Raw genomic sequence first — 19615 nt, forward strand, 5'->3', positions numbered from 1 at the left:
CTGTGTTATATATTATTTCTACATATGCTGTGTATTTTTTATATCAGTAAAATTTATAGTAAATGTATGTACGCATAAACATATGAACATATTTTTGGAGAATATTTGCCAACAAACCACCATAAAGAGTAAAATAAACACTGTGTCTTTATAGGGTTCTCAGTTTAGTGGGAAAGATTGGTAAGTAATCACAGAGATACAGAGGAAAGACCTGTGAGGGTCCAATGAAAGTGTGTAACAAAGTACTCAATCTGGGCTGAAGTAAGAGTCTGGGAAGGCCTCAGGTACTGAAATTCAGCACGGACTGCTGGTGAATGGGGAGTAGGCAGGGTCTGGGGCCGAGGGAGCAGCCTCTGCATGTGGGTAGAGCAGGTGTAAGGACCAAACAAGCAGTTCCTGCTACTAGAACATGGTGATAAGAGGCAAGGAGGTGGGAGTTCTGGAAAGAAATCTGGACATGAATCAGTTTTTGTAGGTGTTTGCTGTAGGTCATGTGAAGGTCGTGTTAACAATCTAAGCATTCTGCTTTTAGGCAAGGTGGCCATTCATTTGCCACAGATACCTAAAGGCAGCTTTCCATTTGGCCGGCTAGATGTGGCTTCAGAAAAGTGGTGTTAATATTTTTTATGTAGTAAACATTTAAATTGGAAAAATATGAATTTTCTGTTTACTGTGTACAGGACTTTGTGCTAATAATTTTCAAGGAGACAAGTTGTTAACTATGCCCTTGCCTTCTAAGACTGTATTTCATGGTAAGAGAGTCAGAGACATGTACAGTGAGTTGTAAATAACACTGCTTTGAACAAAATGCTGTAGAGGAAGTAATTAATTCTGATTGTGGGTTGAGGAAAGCCATATGGACAGGCAGGATAGTAGTTTGCAGTAATTTACTTGAGGCACCCCAGAAGAGTATCCCACTTTTGACCAAAGGCCCTTACTGTCTTTAATTCCTGATTCACGCCCATCATCTACTGTCCTGAAGTCTCTGATTATTTCATGAGTGTTAATTCTGCCTCTAACCAGACTGCTGAAGAGACTACATCCTGTGCTTCCCTCCTGGCCTCCATGGCACCCGACCAGGAACTCATGTGCTTTCAGAAATATTTTTTGGTTTTTTATATCCACCAGAAAAGCATCCCAGAATCCAGGCTTAGAAGACACCTTAGACAAAGGATATCACCCTAACATTTAGGAGGTGAGCTGGGCTGGGAGAAGGTACTGAAGAGGGGCTCCTGTCTCTAAGCTAGGGCTATCTCATAGAAGTCACTGAATTCAGCGGGTGCATTCTTCTAATGAAATATTTGGTAAAAAGACTCATCAGTTTTATTTTCTTATTTTACTGGCATTGTTTGAATACCTACTGTGTGCCAGGCCCTGTGTTACTTATGAGAATACAATGACACATAACACAAGGTTACTGCTCTTAGTTTTTTTTTTTTTAACAGCTTTATTGTATAATGCACATGACACACAGTTCATTCATTTAATGTGTAAGATTCACTGGTTTTTAGTGTATTCACAGAATTATACAGTCATCACCATAATCAATTTTAGAACATTTTTGTCATCCAAAAAAGAAATGCTGCACCATAGCAGTAACTCTTTACGTCTCTCCAGTCCCTCTCCCCCCAGCCTTAGATAACCACGAATCAACTTTCTGTCTCATACAATGTGTGATATTTTGTGACTGGTTTCTTTCATTTAGCACAATATTTTAAAGTTCATTTTTGTAGCATGTACCAGAACTTCTTACTTATGGACAAATAATATTCCATTTTATGGATATACTACATTTCCATTTAATGGTTGAGGGATATTCCCCTTGGACTATTTTGAATAATGTTGCTATAAACATTCATATACAAGTTTTAGTATGTATATATGTTTTCATTTCACTTATGTATATACATACCTAGGAGTGAAGTTGCTGGGTCATATAGTAACTTCATGTTTGACATATTGAGGAGCTGCCAAACTATTTTCCATAGCAGCTGCACCATTTTACAGTCCCATCAGCAATGTCTGAGGGTTCCAATTTCTCCACATACTCAGCAACACTTATTATAGCTATCCTAATGGATGTGACATGGTATCTCATTGTGGTTTTGATTTGTATTTCCCTACTGGTTAATAATGTTGAGCATCTTTTCATGTGCTTACTGGCCATTTGTAAACATTCTTTGGAAGGTCTCTCTTGGTGCCTTTTCTCTGTCTCTATCACTGTCATCTCTATTGTCTCTGTCCCTCTAAGCCCCTCAGAGTCCCTTTACTCTGTCTCTCTATCTCTTGCACTGTCCCTCTCACTCTCTGCCTCTGAGAGGAGACCACATTCTGTGGAATGTTATCCCTTTTCTAATAAACTTGCCTTTTGAATCTTAAAAAAAATTATTTGGAGGAATACCTAATCAAATACCTTGCTCAATTATGCATTCGATTTTTATTATTGAGTTATAAGAATTCTTTGCATGTTTTGGATATAAGTTCCTTATCAGATATGTGATTTGCAAATCTTTTATCACATTCTATGATGTCTTTTCAAGTGTATTTTATGCTTTGAAGCATAAAAGCTTTTGATTTTGTTGAGTCAGATTTGCCCTCAGTTCTTTAGTAAACTCAGATTTATATGGCATATTTCTAAGCGTTCAGAAGTTTCTGTTATATTTAACAAGTCTCTAGAGTTGAATAGTCTATAACCAGTCTCATAACTTATAATATGCAGAACCTCTTATATTAGTGACTTTGTTTTAGCTTTTAGAAACTTGAAATCCTGTGAAAGTAGAGATTAAGGTGTATAGACTCTTTATAGACTCTTTCACCATGTCTCTGGTGAAAACAACTATAAGCTGATGACTACTGAATACATTGATTGGGGGCAAGACTTCTGAGAATAGTTGGACATAAGTGTTGAGATAGTATTTAAGCACAAGCCAGGAAAATGGAACAGTATCATTTCCCATTGTAATTTCAGTTCCCTTGTGTTATCTAATGAGATTTTCAGCTCTAAGGCATGGAACTTAATAACAAGAAGTGCTTTGGGTTACGTAGATAAGTTATCAGAATGAAAAACTTAAACTATCTCCAGTGCTGATCCCCACAAAATATTTTAGCAGTCAACCCTCTTTCACTATTGTTCAGACAAGACTAAAAAGAAGTAAGACATTTTACTTCCATGATAATGTTCTGTATGGAGCCACCTTACGCGTCTGTAATAGTACCATTTCCAACAGAGGAGATAGCAAGCTCAGGAGGTGTGCAGCAGAGGTTGTTTCTTGCCCAAGATAACACTCCCACTGCTAGGTAGGAATGCTGGCTTCACTTTTGGGGGACATACTTGCAAATACTTGCAAGTGTGTTATTTCAGAGTCTCACTTCTTTTGCATCCCTTTTAACTTGTTTAATCCGGTATTACCATTTCTAAGTTGGGGGTCAATGAACATGTTGGTGTTTTTTCTTTGCATGTAATCTGAACAAGTGGATATAAACCATGTAGCTGGGGGCTGGGGGTGGGTGATGGAGCATAGGGGAAAAAATGTGAGCGGAACCTAAAGTGTGGAGAAGATGAGAATTTCTTAACAAATGCAAGAAGGTTTTGGGAATTTATTAAATAGGAAGCGAATCAAGTAAAGTATAGGACAGTTAAATTCCCAGACTTGTTCAGTAAATGTTGTTATTCCTGGGGCATCAAAATGCTTGGATGACTTTTTAGCAGGTGTAATTTTGAAACAAAGCATGGTCCTATATTCTCATTTTGGATGGAGTTGCCAGTGATCAAGTGGCATTTTGGATTGCTCAGGCCTTTCTCTTCTGCAGAACTCAGAACCATTCCATATGGTTTTATGAACACAAGTTGACTTGAGACTGACAGTTCTTCCAAATAAGTTGGTCACTCTTGGAATGTTTTTGAAACCTGTGCACTTTGGCTTCTTTCCCTGCGTTATTCATGGTGGGTACAGGTCTTCATACTTTGAAGATGGATATGATATGTTTAAGTATGGGGACCCTAAAGTCAGACTGCCTGGGTTTGCTTACATCTTCTGCCACTTAAAACTATGTGACCTTGAGTACATTACTAAATTTCTGTGTTATTTATAAAATGTAGATAATAATACCTATCTCATGGGATTATTATGAGGTTTAAATGAATTCTTGGGTGAAGTTCAAAGAACAGTATACAAAATAGTGCTCATCACACAGTAAGCACACATGAAATGTTAGCTACTATTGTTATTTTTATTGTTGCTATGAAACAATCAAAACATTAATTTCCACCGAGCTCTCATAAATGAAGTAGGTGATCAAATTGGGTGACAGTATATTTAGTCATACATAAAGGATGAAAAGAAATAGCAACAATACTAATAATTCCCATTTATTGAGTACCTCCTGTGTGTTAGGCTCTGTAGGCTCTTATGTATATTGCCTCATAGCAACCATGCAGAGTACTCTTCTGAGCACTGTAGAGGCCATGCTCAGGGTGAGGCAGCTGCTCAGTAAAGCTAGTCTTAGTCACACATCTCTACTGCTGTCCTTGTCTGTGTTCGCCTTGGGAGCCAAAGTAACAGGAAAGTCATTCTTTGCCCTGAGCCTATTGTTTCAGCTATTCACAGAATCCATGGCCTGAAGGGAGCAAGGATTTCCAGGACATAAACCTTTTTTTTGGCGAGTCTTTTCTGTTGTGATGATTGAACTGTCAGGAGGAGGATCTCAGGGGACTTGTCTTTTAAAGAGACCAGTGATCAACTCTTTCTAAGCCAGGCGCATTGGTCTCTCTTCCACCCACAGGCAGATAGATACCCACAGCCTTTACCTGCCACTTCATGCTGGGGGATGAGGGTGGAGGGGCTCATGCCCCTTCCTCACTGTCACAATATAGTATGACCCTCAGGTCGGGCCAGGGCCCAGACGGCCCTGACTTTGTCCTAGCCTCCTTTGGGAAGGAAAATGTGCTTAGCTACATATTCTTTAGAAATACGTCTCTTATCAGATAATATGATTTGCAGAAATCTCCCGTTCTGTGAGTTGTCTTTTCACGTTTTGTTGGTATTCTTTGAGGCCCAGCATCCCCTTGCCACTGCTCCACTTGCTCCCTTGGCCCTGTTTCCCTTACAGTGAGGCTTGGCAAGTGTTGGGAAGCCACAGACATGAGAGAAGAGGGAGGTAGCAACCCCTGCCCGCACACACACATACTTCCCTTCTCCCTCCTAAGGTGATTCAACCCACAGAAGAGTCAGGATTACAGACCCATAGCTCAGTAGGCTGGGAGTCAGGGGAAGCTCTGCTGAAAAGACTGTGGGACTGCAGTGAATGGCTGAAGGCCCCATGCAGCCTGATCCGGGCAGCCCAGGTGATCTCTGAGCAGAGCACAGGTGCAGACTGCCAGGTGCTACAGAACAGCAGGTATGTGTTGGGGGCGTGAGTGCTGAGCATGGTAGATTGCTTTGGCTCTGGCGGTGCCAAAGACTACATATGCTGACGGGTCAGGTTACAGTTGCTGTGGGAACTGTGACCTTTGAATTTCCTGGCATATGCATGGAATTTCAGTTGCATAATACTACAACAACTTGGATTTTTCCCCCTTCTTGCCCTCCTTCTTGGCATTTAATTTTTTTTTTTTTTTTTTTTTTTTAAATCCCAGAGAATGAGATCCATAGCTCTCTTTCTGTCCTTTTCTTGGGGGCAGATAGTCTCTCTCACTTTTCTTCTCCTACTCCCCTAGAATACCAGGCAGGAGAATAGCCAGGATCCTAGCATGTGGGAATCATCCTCCTGTGTCCAGGCAAGGACCTGAGCCTGGGGTGAGCTGGCCTGGAGCTGCCTCTGGGGTGGACCACTGTATCTTTCAAGGTGGGCCCAGCTGTCCTGTGTGCTTATTTCTCCCAAAGGGACCTTGCCTGTTTCTGCATCTGCACTTCTGTTTATACTGCTCTTTGTGCATGGAGCATCCTTCCCAGGTGGCTTAGTTAAATTCTTCCCAGACTTCAGTTTCTACTTGGAGTCCTACCCTTTCTGGGAAATCCGTTTCATACCACAGCCTGAAATGATTCCCTCTTCCAGTGAACATTTCATTTGGCATTTAATCAGATACTGTCTCAGGATATTTTTCTTGTTGTCTCAGTACATTTTTTTTTTTTTTTTTTGGTCATTTGGAACAGAGGGGTGGTCTGCTTTCTTGTTTCTACAGACCAAATTATAAGATTCTTGAGGGCCAACATTTGAAATACTTACATTGCTTCTTAAGTGGTCACTAGTTTTATTGGACTTGCTGAATTAAGCATATATTTCCTTAGCATCAACTATGAGGAGGTCATCAAGCTGGGAACTATGAAGAATATAGGAAAAACAAGGTCCTTACATCCAAATTCCATAAGATGCCTAGCCTGGGGTAGCTTAGCATTGCATGCCGTAGCCTCTCCTGCTCTGCCATCTCTTCTTCTGCCATTGAACTCTAAACCCACTGGCCTTGATTCCTAGAAGGCCCAAGTCTGTTGTCCCTTGGTGGCCTGTGAACACGTGATTCCTTCTGCCCCTAGAGAAAGCCCCTGCCTTCACTTAGCATCATTCTTCCAGTCTCATGCAAGATACCACTTCATTACCGAGGCCATTCTTGACCACCTCAGCCAAGGATGCCCCTTTTGTTATGTTCTCTTATATTCTGCTATTCTTTTCCCCTCAGACCTTTTCACAATATATAAGTACGGACTTATTTGTCTATTTGTGTATCGACATTTTTATACCGATGGTTGTTCCTCACTGTATTTCCATTTCAGGGACATAAGAGACATATTTTTTTGTTCACATTCTGTGCTCAGATCCAACATAATGCCTGATATTTAGTAGATTCACAGGAAATGCAATTTTTTTTTTAGGCGAGGCAACCCTTGGTTGACCTCACAGACTGCAACGACCTTGTCAGCCCACAGTCCCTTATTTTTTTATTTTTTATGCTTATAGCATCTGGTCTTCCTAGGTGGTCTCCCATCCAAGTACTAACCAGGCCTGGCCCTGCTTCGCTTCAGAGATCAGACAGGATGGGGCTTGTTCAGGGTGGCATGGCCGTAGACGAAAATGCTAAATTCTTGAGCACTCTTGTAGAAAAATATGCTCTTTTTTTTTTTTTTAAGGGACTAGAAGGAAACATAAAATGACTAATGATTTATCCTATATATTATACTGCTTTGGTTGTTTGCAGTAGACAGGACTTATGGAACTAGCATTGTCCCTCCCTTGAGATAAAAATCAGAACTTCTTTGATCTAGGCAAAATTTCATGTGATTTTTTTCTTTCCATGTTTCCTCCCACCTTCCTCCCCCTCTTCCTCTTTATTTACTTTTTATTTTTTGGCTTGCTTTAGAAATGATTTAAGGCAATTTTGGCTCCTGATCTGTGCTGTACTGTGAAGAGGATGAGGCAGGACTATTATTCTATTTTGTAGAATTCTAGACACTTATTTTGAGACCTTTGGGATACTCACTTTTCCTTAAACTTTTAGAATCATTTTTGAGAAGCAGCTTATGCTACTAGGAACCGCTAGGACAAGTGGAGCTTTTAGTTTTGTCTCTTTGCTGACTTCCCAGGACAAATTGGTATAGGCATGTGTGCTTTTCCTAATCTTTTAAAGTGGACTTAATATCTCAAGTTTCTCAAATGTACTGGATACTGTCTATGACTTGCCTGTGAAAATGTTTAAATAAAGAACCTGAAGTAATGTCTCCAAACTACTTTAAGCTCGTCAGGGAAGAAAAAGGCACTCTGTAAACTCAGAGTATAATTATTAATCAGACTTTCCTTTGGTCCACTTCTTTGCCCTGGGTTTGTCTTTAGCTCCTGCTCAGGCTGCCAGGATTAGCACACGGAAAGTAACTAGACCATTACTCCCAGCCCCCTTTCCTGGCACAGTGGCACAGACTAGAGATAAACACAGCTCTCCAAGTGTCTGTCTTTAGTGTGAGGAGTGGCTGTGGTTTCTCTGAGCAAGCACTCTGACACAGTCTTTGCTTCCTCTGGATGTCTCTTGCCTCTGTCACCTTTAGTCCTGCATGGCATTTTCAGCTGCCTTCAGCACCCACTTTTCTCAGCATGGTCAGAAGTGGGGATGGGTTCTCCTTCATTAGCCCCCACTAGTGTTGTTGAATATGAGTTGAAAATGGATGCCAAGTTCTAAATTTGTCTTTCAGTCCAGCCCTGAGTGAGCTGTTAAGCAACTGTGGAACCCACAGGTTAAGGGTCTCTGTCTTCCACCCCAGTTCCCACTGGTTGGAGCTCTTTTTGGCAGTTAGAGAAGCCTCTGCAGTCAGAGCTGTGTCCATTTTACTACAGTGGCAGATTGTCTTATTTGTTTTTAAGCTTTCGTTTTCACTTCATAAAAAGCATCAGATTTGAACAGAAATATTGTACGTGCATGTTTTAAAAAAAACATTGAGAAGCAGCATTTGATAATTTCCTCCTCACCACCTCTTCCTATGTTCCTTCCTTCCTCCCAAGAAAATCTATTCCCTAATGCCTGTAATATTCCTGGTGCTTTAAATTCGAGGAGATGGGAAGAGGTACCAGGTCCAGCCGTCCAAGCCGTATAATTTAGCAGTATTCACACAAATGTAGAAAAATGTTTTTTTCTACTGTGTTTCCTTGTCCCTATTTATCTTGTCCTTTGTTTTAGCACTCCAAGCCACTTTAAGGCAGTGCTTCATAAACTGTGTTCCATGGACTGTTAAAAAGTGTTCTGGAGAAATTAAAACATGTTCTTAATAAAATGATTGAATTGTACTAATTTTTTTTGTAATAATTTATCCTTGAGACCTTTTGATTTGTGATTTATCCAAAATATTGTTGAATTCATAGTTTGGATCACTAGGCATTTCGTATTTGTCATGCCATGCTAGTCTCAGTACACCTTTAGTATTCTTTCTTTAAATTTTATTTAAAACTGTTTTGTAGTAAAATCTATTAGAGGAATGCCAGACTAACATGCAATCAGTCTTACCTTTAAGACTATAGTAGGTCCTCATGTAACTTTATGGATAGGTTCTTAGAAACTGTGACTTTAAGTGAAACAATGTGTAATGAAACCAATTTTACCATAGGCTATTAATATAAACAAAAGGTAAGTTCCCGTGGTATATTTCTGGTCACAAAAACATCAAGCTTCTAAAGACTCAAAACACTTCTAAAATTAAACATTGAAACAAATGTGAACTATACATACATCTAAGAAAGATTAATAAAAACAAGTAAGAGAATTATTTTCCAACCCTTTTATTTCAGTTCAGCGTTGTGAGTGGCTGGAACCTCTCCGGGCAGCTCAGGGCACAAGGCAGGGACCCACCCTGGACAGGATGCCCGTCTGCCGCAGGGCGTGTGCACACATGCACACACTCACTCTCACTCAGACTAGTACCATTTAGACACACCAGTTAACCTAACATGCACATCTTTAGGATGTTGGAGGAAACCAGAAAACCCATGCAGTCATAGGGAGAATGTGCAAACTCCATACACTGGCCCCAACTGGGAATTGATTTTTTTTTTCTCATCAGCATTAGAATGAAACAAGGTTGAACAAAATGACTGTTTGAAGACCTACTGTATCTTGGGGACTGTGAGTAGTCATGGTGGTCACTAAGTTATCTATTGTGTTGGACACTGTCCTAAGCACTTCGAAATAGTTACTTATTTTGAGCCTCATCTCAAAATCATTATGTCCTTCTGAGGTAAATAGTATTAGATTTCTTTCTTATAGTGGGGGACATATAGGCTTGGGAAGCCTCAACTAACCTAGGATCTAGTAAGTGGATCTGTGGAGCTCTGAAGCCTATAGCTCTTTCCACAGTAGCTCCTGGCGTCTTTACTACTCATTTTTTGAGAAGCTATGTCGCTTCAGTATTGCATGTCTAAACTGTGCTAAGGTCACTATCCCTTCCTCCCTTTTACCCCAACATTCCCACAAAGACAGAGTTCTGTACTTTGGTTTGCTACTGTATTTCTCCTTTGCTCATCCTGATTCTCTCATGTTCCTTCCTTTCCAATTCTCTCTGTCCATCTTCATTTTACTCATCCTTCAGGATCGCCTCAAATCCAACTTTTTTTTCTGTGAAACGTGCTTGGATCTGTTTACCAATTTTTTTAAGCATTGTTTTTCTTTATAATAGTTCAATGTTTATTGAATTGAATCTGTTAGAAGTTTGTCACCTCATCTCTTTCTTGCTTCTAAACTCCTGCTGTTAGTAGGAGTATATGCCAGTGATCCCCATGCTGTGGGTAATGAATATTTGTGTGTGTGTGTACCGGCCAGTAGCAATGCTTGCTAATCCAGAGTAGAGTCATCAAGCTTGAGTTAGCCCGAGTTAATGACATTTCAAACATATACATTCTACTTTTTTTGCAGTGTATGTGGAAATTCATTGGAAAGTGTTGTTGAATTCATAGCTTTTTAATTGATAGGCATTTTTTTCAACCAACAGGTTGTATGGAATAACCTATGTCATGTAATGATCAAAAAAAAAAATAGTTGATGATAAAAATGAGTATTATACCAAAAACAAAGAAACCTGGGAACCAATGGCTATACCATTCATTTGGCATTTATGTACTATTTGTATTTTTAGTTATTGTGTGTTGTCTAAACTGCTTAGCTAGATAGTGATCCCCGTGGATATGGAACCTTTGTCCTACATCCCGTTTATGTCCCTTGGAGTGCTTGCGGTTAGTACCCAGGAAGTAGTCACAGATTTGATTTAGTCCTTAGATCCTATTTTGCCTACTTTACTACTATCTGTTCCACTCTAACATTTTACTTTCTTGAGCTCACTCATGCTTTTCTTTCTTTGTATAAGTTTTTTCTTTTTAATTCTAACCTCCAATAATTTCCTATCAGTGCATTGAGACTTCTTGGTAAGTTCTAATTGTACATTCAAGCAATAGGCTAGACTGTGGGCAGATAACGTTATTATTTAAATAATTATTTATTGAGCATTTTTGCCAGGCATTGTGGAAAATGTTAGAACTGCATTCTTTCATTTACTTCCTAGAGACACCTTATGAAGAAGGTACTATTTTACCTCTGGTTTACAGGTGGGTTATATGGGAATTGGACAGGTGAGTGTGGCGGGCAGGATTCAGTCTTAGTATGACTCACAAGCCTATGACCAGAAGCCTTCTGGTGTTCGCATTTGAGGATCTCGCTTGGTCGTTCATTTCCCTAAGGAATTTTCCACTGGGGAAACAGAAACAATGGTATACAATACTGCTTGGATATGAATAAGTATTAAATTCTTTGGAATTCAAAAAAGCTTAGAGGCAGAGGAACTCTGGAAAGACAAGAGGAGGTGAGGAGGCTCTGTGAAGGAGGCAGTCTTCTGCAGAGCTCTGAAATATGGTGAGGTAGAAAAGGAAAAAAGAGTTCAGGTGTGGGGAACATCATGAACTAAGGCCCGAGGGAGAAGGAAGTGCTTGTGGGCAGTGGGGGTGGGCATGTGAGTGGGGCGTGGGCAGATTGGGGGGCAGGGAATCTCAGGGAAAGTGAGAGACGAGATTGGATAACTAAAGCCAAAGGGATTTGAAATCATATGGGAGATGGGAAGAGGGTTAATAAGCAAGTCTGTATGGTTTCGAGCAGGATATGACAGAATGAATTTTCTGTTTAAGAGCCTTGAGGTTGGCAGCAGATGGCAAATTCCTTATGACATGATGGTTGCTTTCAGACTCTCCTATCTAGTTCTTACTTTTTATTTCTTTTCTCTCTGTGTGCCCTTGGGACCTAGTGTCACCTCTTCTGGTCTCAGGAACAACTATCTGTACAGCAGTCCATGAATCAGACCACCGTGGAGTGTGGTGAAGTGACAAAATACAGAATGGAAGTCAGAGACCTGGATTCGACCCCTGGCCCTGTAGTTTACTAGCTGGACAGGTCATCTAATCTTTCTTCATTCTCCCCCTATCCCCACGCCTATAATTTACAGATAGTAGTTTCAACTCATGGGGTTGTTTCAGAATTAAAATGCTAGCAGATATTAAATACAGAGACTGTTCAGTCTAGTGGTTCCAGACTTCCTGGGATCAAGTGCCAGCTATATCGCTTACTGTGTGACTTTGGGCAAGTTACTTAATCTCTCTGTGACTCTTTTTTCTTATCTGTAGAATCAGGCAGATACTGTAATTGTACCTACATCTTCAGTGAGAATTAAATGGGAAAGATACATAACTCTCTCAAACAATACCTGGCACATGTGATTAATAAATTATAGCCACTATTATTAATAGTATCATGCAGTCATCATCATCATCACCACCACCATCACAGTACTTGGTATGGAGTAGGTGCTTTCTTTAAGGTGGGAGACTAACTAAATCCTTCCAAATATACAGTAAGAAACTGCTTCTAATCACTGATGTGGATTCAGTGCTTCTCTTAAACACTGAATATATCTTTTTGAGATTCCAGGTATTACTGAAATCCTTATAAAAGTCAGTCATTGTTTTCTGATATAGAAGGACTCTTGGAATCATAACTTTTCTTAGGCCTAGAAATGTTCCCTTCTTTTTTAAATGAAAAGGGGGAGGGATGGAAAAGAGAAGAATGCCTATATTTCCTTCAGCCAGAGTTTTCTGTCTCCGTCAGAGGACTTCCTACCACAATGAGCGGGAATCACCTGCCTGCGTGGGGCAAGGTCAGCCCTGCTGGGACTGAGTGGCACCGAGACCCCCACAGTGATCTCCATTCTTGCTTTGTGCCCCTTTAGCCATAGCGTTTCTGTTTAGTAATGTTTCCTTTCCCCTCATCCCAGGCCATGGTCAGCTATAGCAGTGCAGGTATGTTCAGCAGCAAAGGCCAGTGCCTTCACAGGCATTTGTGTCTGAGTCTTGAATTTATCTGTGTGGAGCAATTCTTCCCCCCACCCCCACGCTTTTTTTTTTTTTTAAACAAAACTCAGTCATTGGACCTTGTCTTCTGTAGATGAAGTGAGAGTTACTTTCAGAGGACTGGTTCATACCAGATACCAGCTGCTTTTAAATTGCTACAGATCTTTAAAGGGACAGGTTGTTTGTGGACCAGATTCCCTATGCATAGAACCTTGTTGTCTGTAGGGTTCTATTACAGACTTTGATAGTGTTGAGGTGGGTGACACATAGTAGAGGTGCATAAGTTTGGTTTTAAGATTTTAATGTCCCATAGGGTCAAAGTCCTGTGGAGCTCATCTCTTTCACCCCTCCCACCCCATTATGGTTGGTAGCGTGCGTGGACATGTGCTGTATGCAGAGATAGTGAACAAAACCCACATGCACACATTCGCTATGTAGGCAGACGATCAAACAGAAGTAAAGCCTCATCGTTTGGGGGCCTCTGGCATTGGCTGTGTGTCCCACATGGAGAGTGTAGCATGTCTTCAGATAGTAGTTACTTTGTATATGGCCCAAAGACTGGGCTCTGCATATTTGGCCTCAACTGCGCAAGATAAAAATGCAGTAAAAGGGACATGAAGTGGGGACAGCTTGTTGGGGGCTGCTGAAGAACACAGAGTGACAGAATGGTAGCAACAAGCTGGCCTTTCTCCAGCATTGCCTTTTTTGGATTTCTTACTAGAGCTGAGTTGGAAAGACGATTTGGGGGGGGGGGGTAATGAGCAGCTCCATTCTTCATTCTTGTTAAACACAGAATTCCATCTCCAGTAGTGATCTGACTGACTGACTTTTAATACTCCATGTTGAGTACTCCATTTATAATGTCCTGTGAATTGGGGTTAGAAAGCAAACATAACTCCATCTGCCTTTGGGAAAGACTTAGAAGAAAGACTCTCTATTAGTACCTTGGTTGTTATTGCCATTGTATTTAAAAATATTTGAGGGGCTCAGACTTTGTCATGTATTATAAATGCAGTAAGGATGGGGACCATGTCCTTGAAGTATGTCCCTAGGACCTGCACGTATCTGATCTGGCTGCCCAATGAATGAGGAGACTGCTTATCTGAAGGCAGGAGTGTCTTACCTTCAAAGGCTGGTATTCAGTCTGTGGCATTTTATTTACGTGTGGGTTAGGATAACAGATGACTCCCTCAGCGCATGTGGCCATGTCTTCAATGGAACCTGACTTGCCAGGTTTGTAGTGACTCTTAGTTTTATGGGGCACTTTGAGGGTGGAAGGAGACTCAGATGAGTGAAGTCTTCCTTGGTGCCAAGGGGTGTCAGAGGCTTCTCAAGCCCCAACCCTTTTCCCCCATTACTTGGCCATGGCAGGGTAGAGGAGGACGTGGTCCATCATATGTTAACAGCTGCTTGCCTTACTGCTCAGGAGGTAGTTAGGAATTTTCAGTTCTTCCCCTATATTTATGTAAAACAGGAGCAGAATAATTGCCATAAAGGAACAGAGATGTCTTTCATTTCATCTCATGCATACATGTCCCTAACAGTTTTCCTTTAAATATTCTGTGTCTAGGAAAGTTGTGGGTAATGTTAAGCTGTTGATTGGAATATAGAAGTATTTGTCAGCCTTCCTATCCCTGAACAGGATGCAGATAATAAATAAATAAAGTCAACATTTGGTTTGTGTACTCTCTGTATCTAATCTGCTCTATTATTTCCTTCTTCAAAGTATCTTTGGAAATTGCTTATCCCCAAACCTAAAACTGCACCTGCCAGAATTGCAGCTCAGTATTTGTTAAACGATTTTCCCTTTTAAAATTCCTGTTCCCATTGCCACAGCTCTAATCTGGGCCACAATCATCTCATTTCCAAAGGATTGCCCAAGCCTCCTGCACACTGCCTCCCTGTAATTCCACCTTCCTTGGTATCACCCTGTTGGCTGTTGCGAGATCATTCTGCTTTGAAGGCTGGGCTGCTTCTATCCTTGTCCCTAGTCAGCTCTCCTGCCTGGTTTTGAAAGCCCACAGGGACTACCTGCCTGCCCAGCACCATTTTTACCCTGCTCCTGGTCCCCTGAGTGTGCTCTCCTGAGTCTTGCCTCACTGTGCCTTCTCTGTACCTGATGATCCTATCTTCCCTGCTTATCAAGTCCTAACCATTCTTTCCCCAACAGCCTGGACATACAGTTTGGAAGTTGTTTACTTGCTTGTTGTATTACCTGCATGGTTTTTTTTTTTTTTTTTTTTTTTTCCGGGGGCGGGGGGGGTGGTGGCTAGGGGGATTGTAAGTTTCTTGAGGTTGGCATATTGCCTTCTTTTCTATGTTTCTTTCAGCAGTCACCATACATTGGTAACATTGTGAACAGTTAGCAAACCCTTGATTGACAGACTGACCACTCTCTTAACAGTCATTGACCTAGAAAATATTCAGTAAGAAGCACTTTCCTACCCTTGCCCCATTTTGAATTCTTTTTCTGTAGGTCTTGTTGCCTCTCAGGCTAAATGTTCAGGACATAGTTTATATAGATTCGGCTAGGAAAAGAAACTCCAAACAGTATGTTCTTAAAGCTTAATCTCATGGTAATACAAAAGACCCTCTGCTCTTTGGAAGGTGAGGTGGGAGAAGAGAGGAGTATCTGTAGTTAGGCGCGATGTGGCGGTGGTAGTGGTGGCAGCAGGCGTGGCGTGGTGACCTTCCTCTGAACAGGAGCTGCTTTAGAATGGTTGAGGGCAGGTGTAGACTGAGGGTGGGTATGGGGTGCAGACCCTCCTGTCTCTCTGGCCTTCCCTTTTGTATCTCCCATCTTTTCACCTCCACTCCCAAGTCTGGCCAGTCTCCTGCCATGTTGAAGATAGTGCCTCTTCTAGTAGCATAAAGTGTGAGGAGGAAACTGTAGGAGTTGGTGTATGTGCTAAGAATGTGGGTTTTCGCTTTATCAGGAGCCCTATTGAGCTGTTCTGGGCCTGCTGAGGATTGATAAGGAGCTCCAGGAGCAGATCCTGTGGGTGTGAGACTATGTGCTCATCCACTTAGAAAAGGATCATGGGGCTGAGAGTGTAGTAGCAGAGTGGGGGTTGAGAGGCTAGATCTGGAGATGGATGCCCTCACAGTCAGATCTTGACCACTGCAGTACTTCCTGTTCCCCTGCCACACCGTTTTTCCTCCATAGCATGTATTTCCTTCTGCCAAGTTAGAGTTCGCTTGGGTGTTGTCTCTCTCGCCCTCTAGAATGAAAGCTCCATGAGGACAGAGAGTTTTATTTGTTTTGTTCACTGTTCTAGCACTAGTGTCTGACATCTGACACATAGTGGGTGAACAGTAAATATCTCTTGACCTCAATTCATTTATTCTGCATCAGTTATGTACAAGGAACCTTGCATGTACACACACACACAGAAAATAAGGCTTGAATTTCTGCCCCCTCCCCCCAATTGAGCTCACTGCTTAGGGAGGAGCAAATAGCGAAGTAATGACATTATAGTGGGAGCAGTACTGAAGGAGATGAATGAACTTCTGTGGAGGCACAGAAGCAACTGATCTCACTGGGGGAGAGGGTAGGGCTGGGGAGCCAGCACAGACTACCTCAGCCTTGAAGGTAAGGACGACTTAACTAAAACAGTTCTGTTCTTTGTGCACATCTTCTCTTCATCTTTCTCATGAGGCTACGAGAGCTTTCTTTTGCCGATCAGTCAGTCAGCAAATATTAATTTTTATTTTATTTTATTTTATTTTTTTGCATCAAAGTCTACTTCTAGGCACCATGATACTACTAGATCTTGAAGGCAGGGCATTTATCATGAGTTTTTTCACCTTCATACCAAATGAATCCAGTTGTTTTAACCTTTCTTTACAACGTCTATCTTCCAACCAATTAAATTATTATTTTTTTCTGTACTCATTCCAGTTTTTCCACCTTTATTTATCTTTGTTTTTCTGTCCTAGAAAGATTCCGTCTCTACGGAGGAGGGGGGGGGGATGTGTATTTCCTTAACTTATGTAATACTTTACCAGTAAAAACAATCCTGCCCCTCCTCCCTTCTCCAAATGGTAGGCAGTCGTTATAAATCACCTCTGGTGCCAGCTGCATTTCATAACAGGCCCAAGGGCCAGGGTCACTGCCATCTAAGCCTCCTTCTTGTGGTCAGTCCTCGCCCTGCTAGCTGCAGCATGATGGTGGCACAGTCCACACCACAGATGAACAGTTCATCTGACCTGTTAAGGGGTATCTTTGGCTTTGGGGATAGAGAAGTGCATCTGTTCCAGCTTTAACAGGAGAAGAGGATGAGGATGTGGTCTTAGGCTGGCAGAGGAACCATCTTTGAAACCAGGACAAAGTCATGTTGTAGCTTGGCTTTCTTTTCTTTCCTCTGTACCTGCTCCTGCTATTTGTCATCATCTCTGTGGGGAGTGTTCATTCCACCTAGACTCTGACTGTTAGACATTTACATTCGCAGTAAATAAATCTGGCCTGAGGACGTAAACTCACCCTAGTAAGAATGAGTCTTAGTTAATGGTGAGTTACTGGATTGAACGTTCAGAGATTTGCTGAGCTTTGTATTGGTTCAGCTTTTCTGTAGGAGGTAATGTTAGAAATTGATTGTAACAGGGTTTGGATTATTCTAGGGAAAATCTGCATGTTTTTTATATCATGCAGGGTTCACTTAAGAGATCACATTGTACCACCTCCCTGGATCCATTTATCCTGAGATTTTAGTTATGGGTAATGTGAAATACTTAGTTCCTTGGGGGCGAACCTTCTTTTTTTAACTCCCTGAGAAAAGCTTGGTTCTTTTATTAGTAGCAGTGCTGCTTACCATTGAAGAAACTCCAGCCAAAGCTGTGTTTCATAAGGCTGACCCAGTTGATAAGCTGCCATGGTGGAATCTGCCCTGCCGCCCTATAAGCCTGTGCCATTTTTCTCCTTCAGCATTTTCCTTGGTAAATAAAGGCTTCTATTAAGATGAGGGCATATGTTAGGATTAGTTTTAGTTGGAAATTGCAAAATATGATTTAAACATGAAAGAAGATTTTTCTGCTTTATGTAAAAGAAACCGGGAGTTGGGAGGCCCAGAGCCAGTATGGCCAGCTTCATGGTCATCAGGACTTTTATCCTTCTATCTTCTAGAGAATTTTTAGCCCTACTTGCTAGCTGCAGCATGTGGTCTACTCCATAGACTGACCGGTGAGAGTTTAACTTGACCTAACTGCGCTACTCTGACACATGACTCCATCCTTTAGGCTACCTCATGGTTAAATGTGGCTTCTGGAGCTCCAGCCATCATATTTCTGTTTCCAAGGAAAACACAAAAGGGAGAAAATGGAGAGAAAGACAAAAAGTTGCTCTCTCATGTGATACAACTCCTTTAAAGGAGTCTTTCTGGAGGGCGCACACACCTCTACTTACATTTCATTAGCCAGCACTTAGAAACATGGTCACAGCTAGCTCCAAGGAAGTCTGGGAAATGTGGTTTTATAACTGAGCTGTCCCTGGAATTCTATTGTAAGAAAGAAGTTTTTGCTATAGTTAGTGTGTCTAGCATAAATACTTTCTACTTCATGTAAGACCACTTCCTGCCCTGTCTTCCATGGACATTGAGAGGAGCTGAACATAAACACAGCTATTCTTTCTCCAGATACAAGCTGTCCTTGCACCGCTCCTTTGAGTTAAATAATGATCCAGTTGTAGGAGTCAGTTGGAAGCCCAGTGGGTAGGAGGGTGCATGTATCTGGGTGTCATCTTAGTCAACAGCAGTGGCAGTGCAGGCCTAGGCATACTTGGGAGGTTGCTGCTCTATGTCTCTGGGCTCTTCTGCCTTTCCCCTCTCTGAATCCTAGTTTGTTTAGAAGTTGTGATCTTGATGTGCTACCCTCTTAGCTTCATTGCTTGACTTTACCATTGTAGGACCTCAGAGCAGTGGGTGCTAGGTGAGCACGCAGCGCCTTTGAACATGGTAGATTAAGCCGGTCCAAACTTAAGTGTGAGAAACTGACAGGTGTGTTTATGTCCCCTCTTGGCAGCTTCTGTCCTGCAGCTGTATCTCCTAAAAGATCAGGAATTACAGAGGACGCAGTCTCAAGAGTCTCTCTCCCTGCTCATTTTCTCCCTTTTTGCACATGCACATACACCTTCACAAACATTGTTTAATGGTCCAAGATTTTGGTTTAAGACTAAAAATCTGAAATTCTTAAATTCTCTGGACTCAAGTCCTTAGGAAACCTGAATCCTATACTCAGCTCAGTGAGTTAGACATCTCTTAGATCTTTTCCAATTTGAATCCTCAGCAACTCTGTGATGTCAGCTTGGGGATTTTCAGGCATGAGATCTGTTTCCATCTCCCAGCCTGGCTGGAAGTTGCCCAGGAAATTATCACTGACACATTGAGATACACAGCAAATAGAGCTGTTAAGAGAAATGTGGGGTTTGTCTTAGAAAACGTTGTTCCCAGCAGCGACTCAAAAGTGTGAATTTGTAAGAATTAAGTAAATGGGATGGTGGTGGTGGGAATAAGTGCATGAGTGAATATAGGAGACTGTCTTGGCTCTTAGATTTTAATTGGTTGTCAGCTGGGAGCATTTCAAGATGCAGCAGCTCTGCACAGAACTTCCTTCAGTTCTGGATCTACCTTGGCTGAGTAGTCACAGCTAATTCCTCAGTGCACTGATATTCACATCCTCTCCTGATCGGGACAGAAGGCAAGTTCCCTGTAGAGAGGGGGATGGGTGGGCATGGATTTCACAGGAACCAAGGCAGAGAGGGAGTATT

The 19615-nt window shown here is 41.6% G+C and overlaps 1 protein-coding gene across 15 annotated transcripts in view; it reads left to right on the forward strand.

The window, feature by feature from the left end:
• The window catches only part of MICAL3 (microtubule associated monooxygenase, calponin and LIM domain containing 3), a 187029-nt gene that overhangs the window by 16593 nt on the left and 150821 nt on the right, over nt 1–19615 (forward strand). The gene's annotated exons all lie outside the window — the stretch shown is intronic.

This window comes from Rousettus aegyptiacus, unplaced genomic scaffold (genome assembly GCF_014176215.1).
Source record: "Rousettus aegyptiacus isolate mRouAeg1 unplaced genomic scaffold, mRouAeg1.p scaffold_m13_p_2, whole genome shotgun sequence".
NCBI classification, from domain to species: Eukaryota; Metazoa; Chordata; class Mammalia; order Chiroptera; family Pteropodidae; genus Rousettus; species Rousettus aegyptiacus.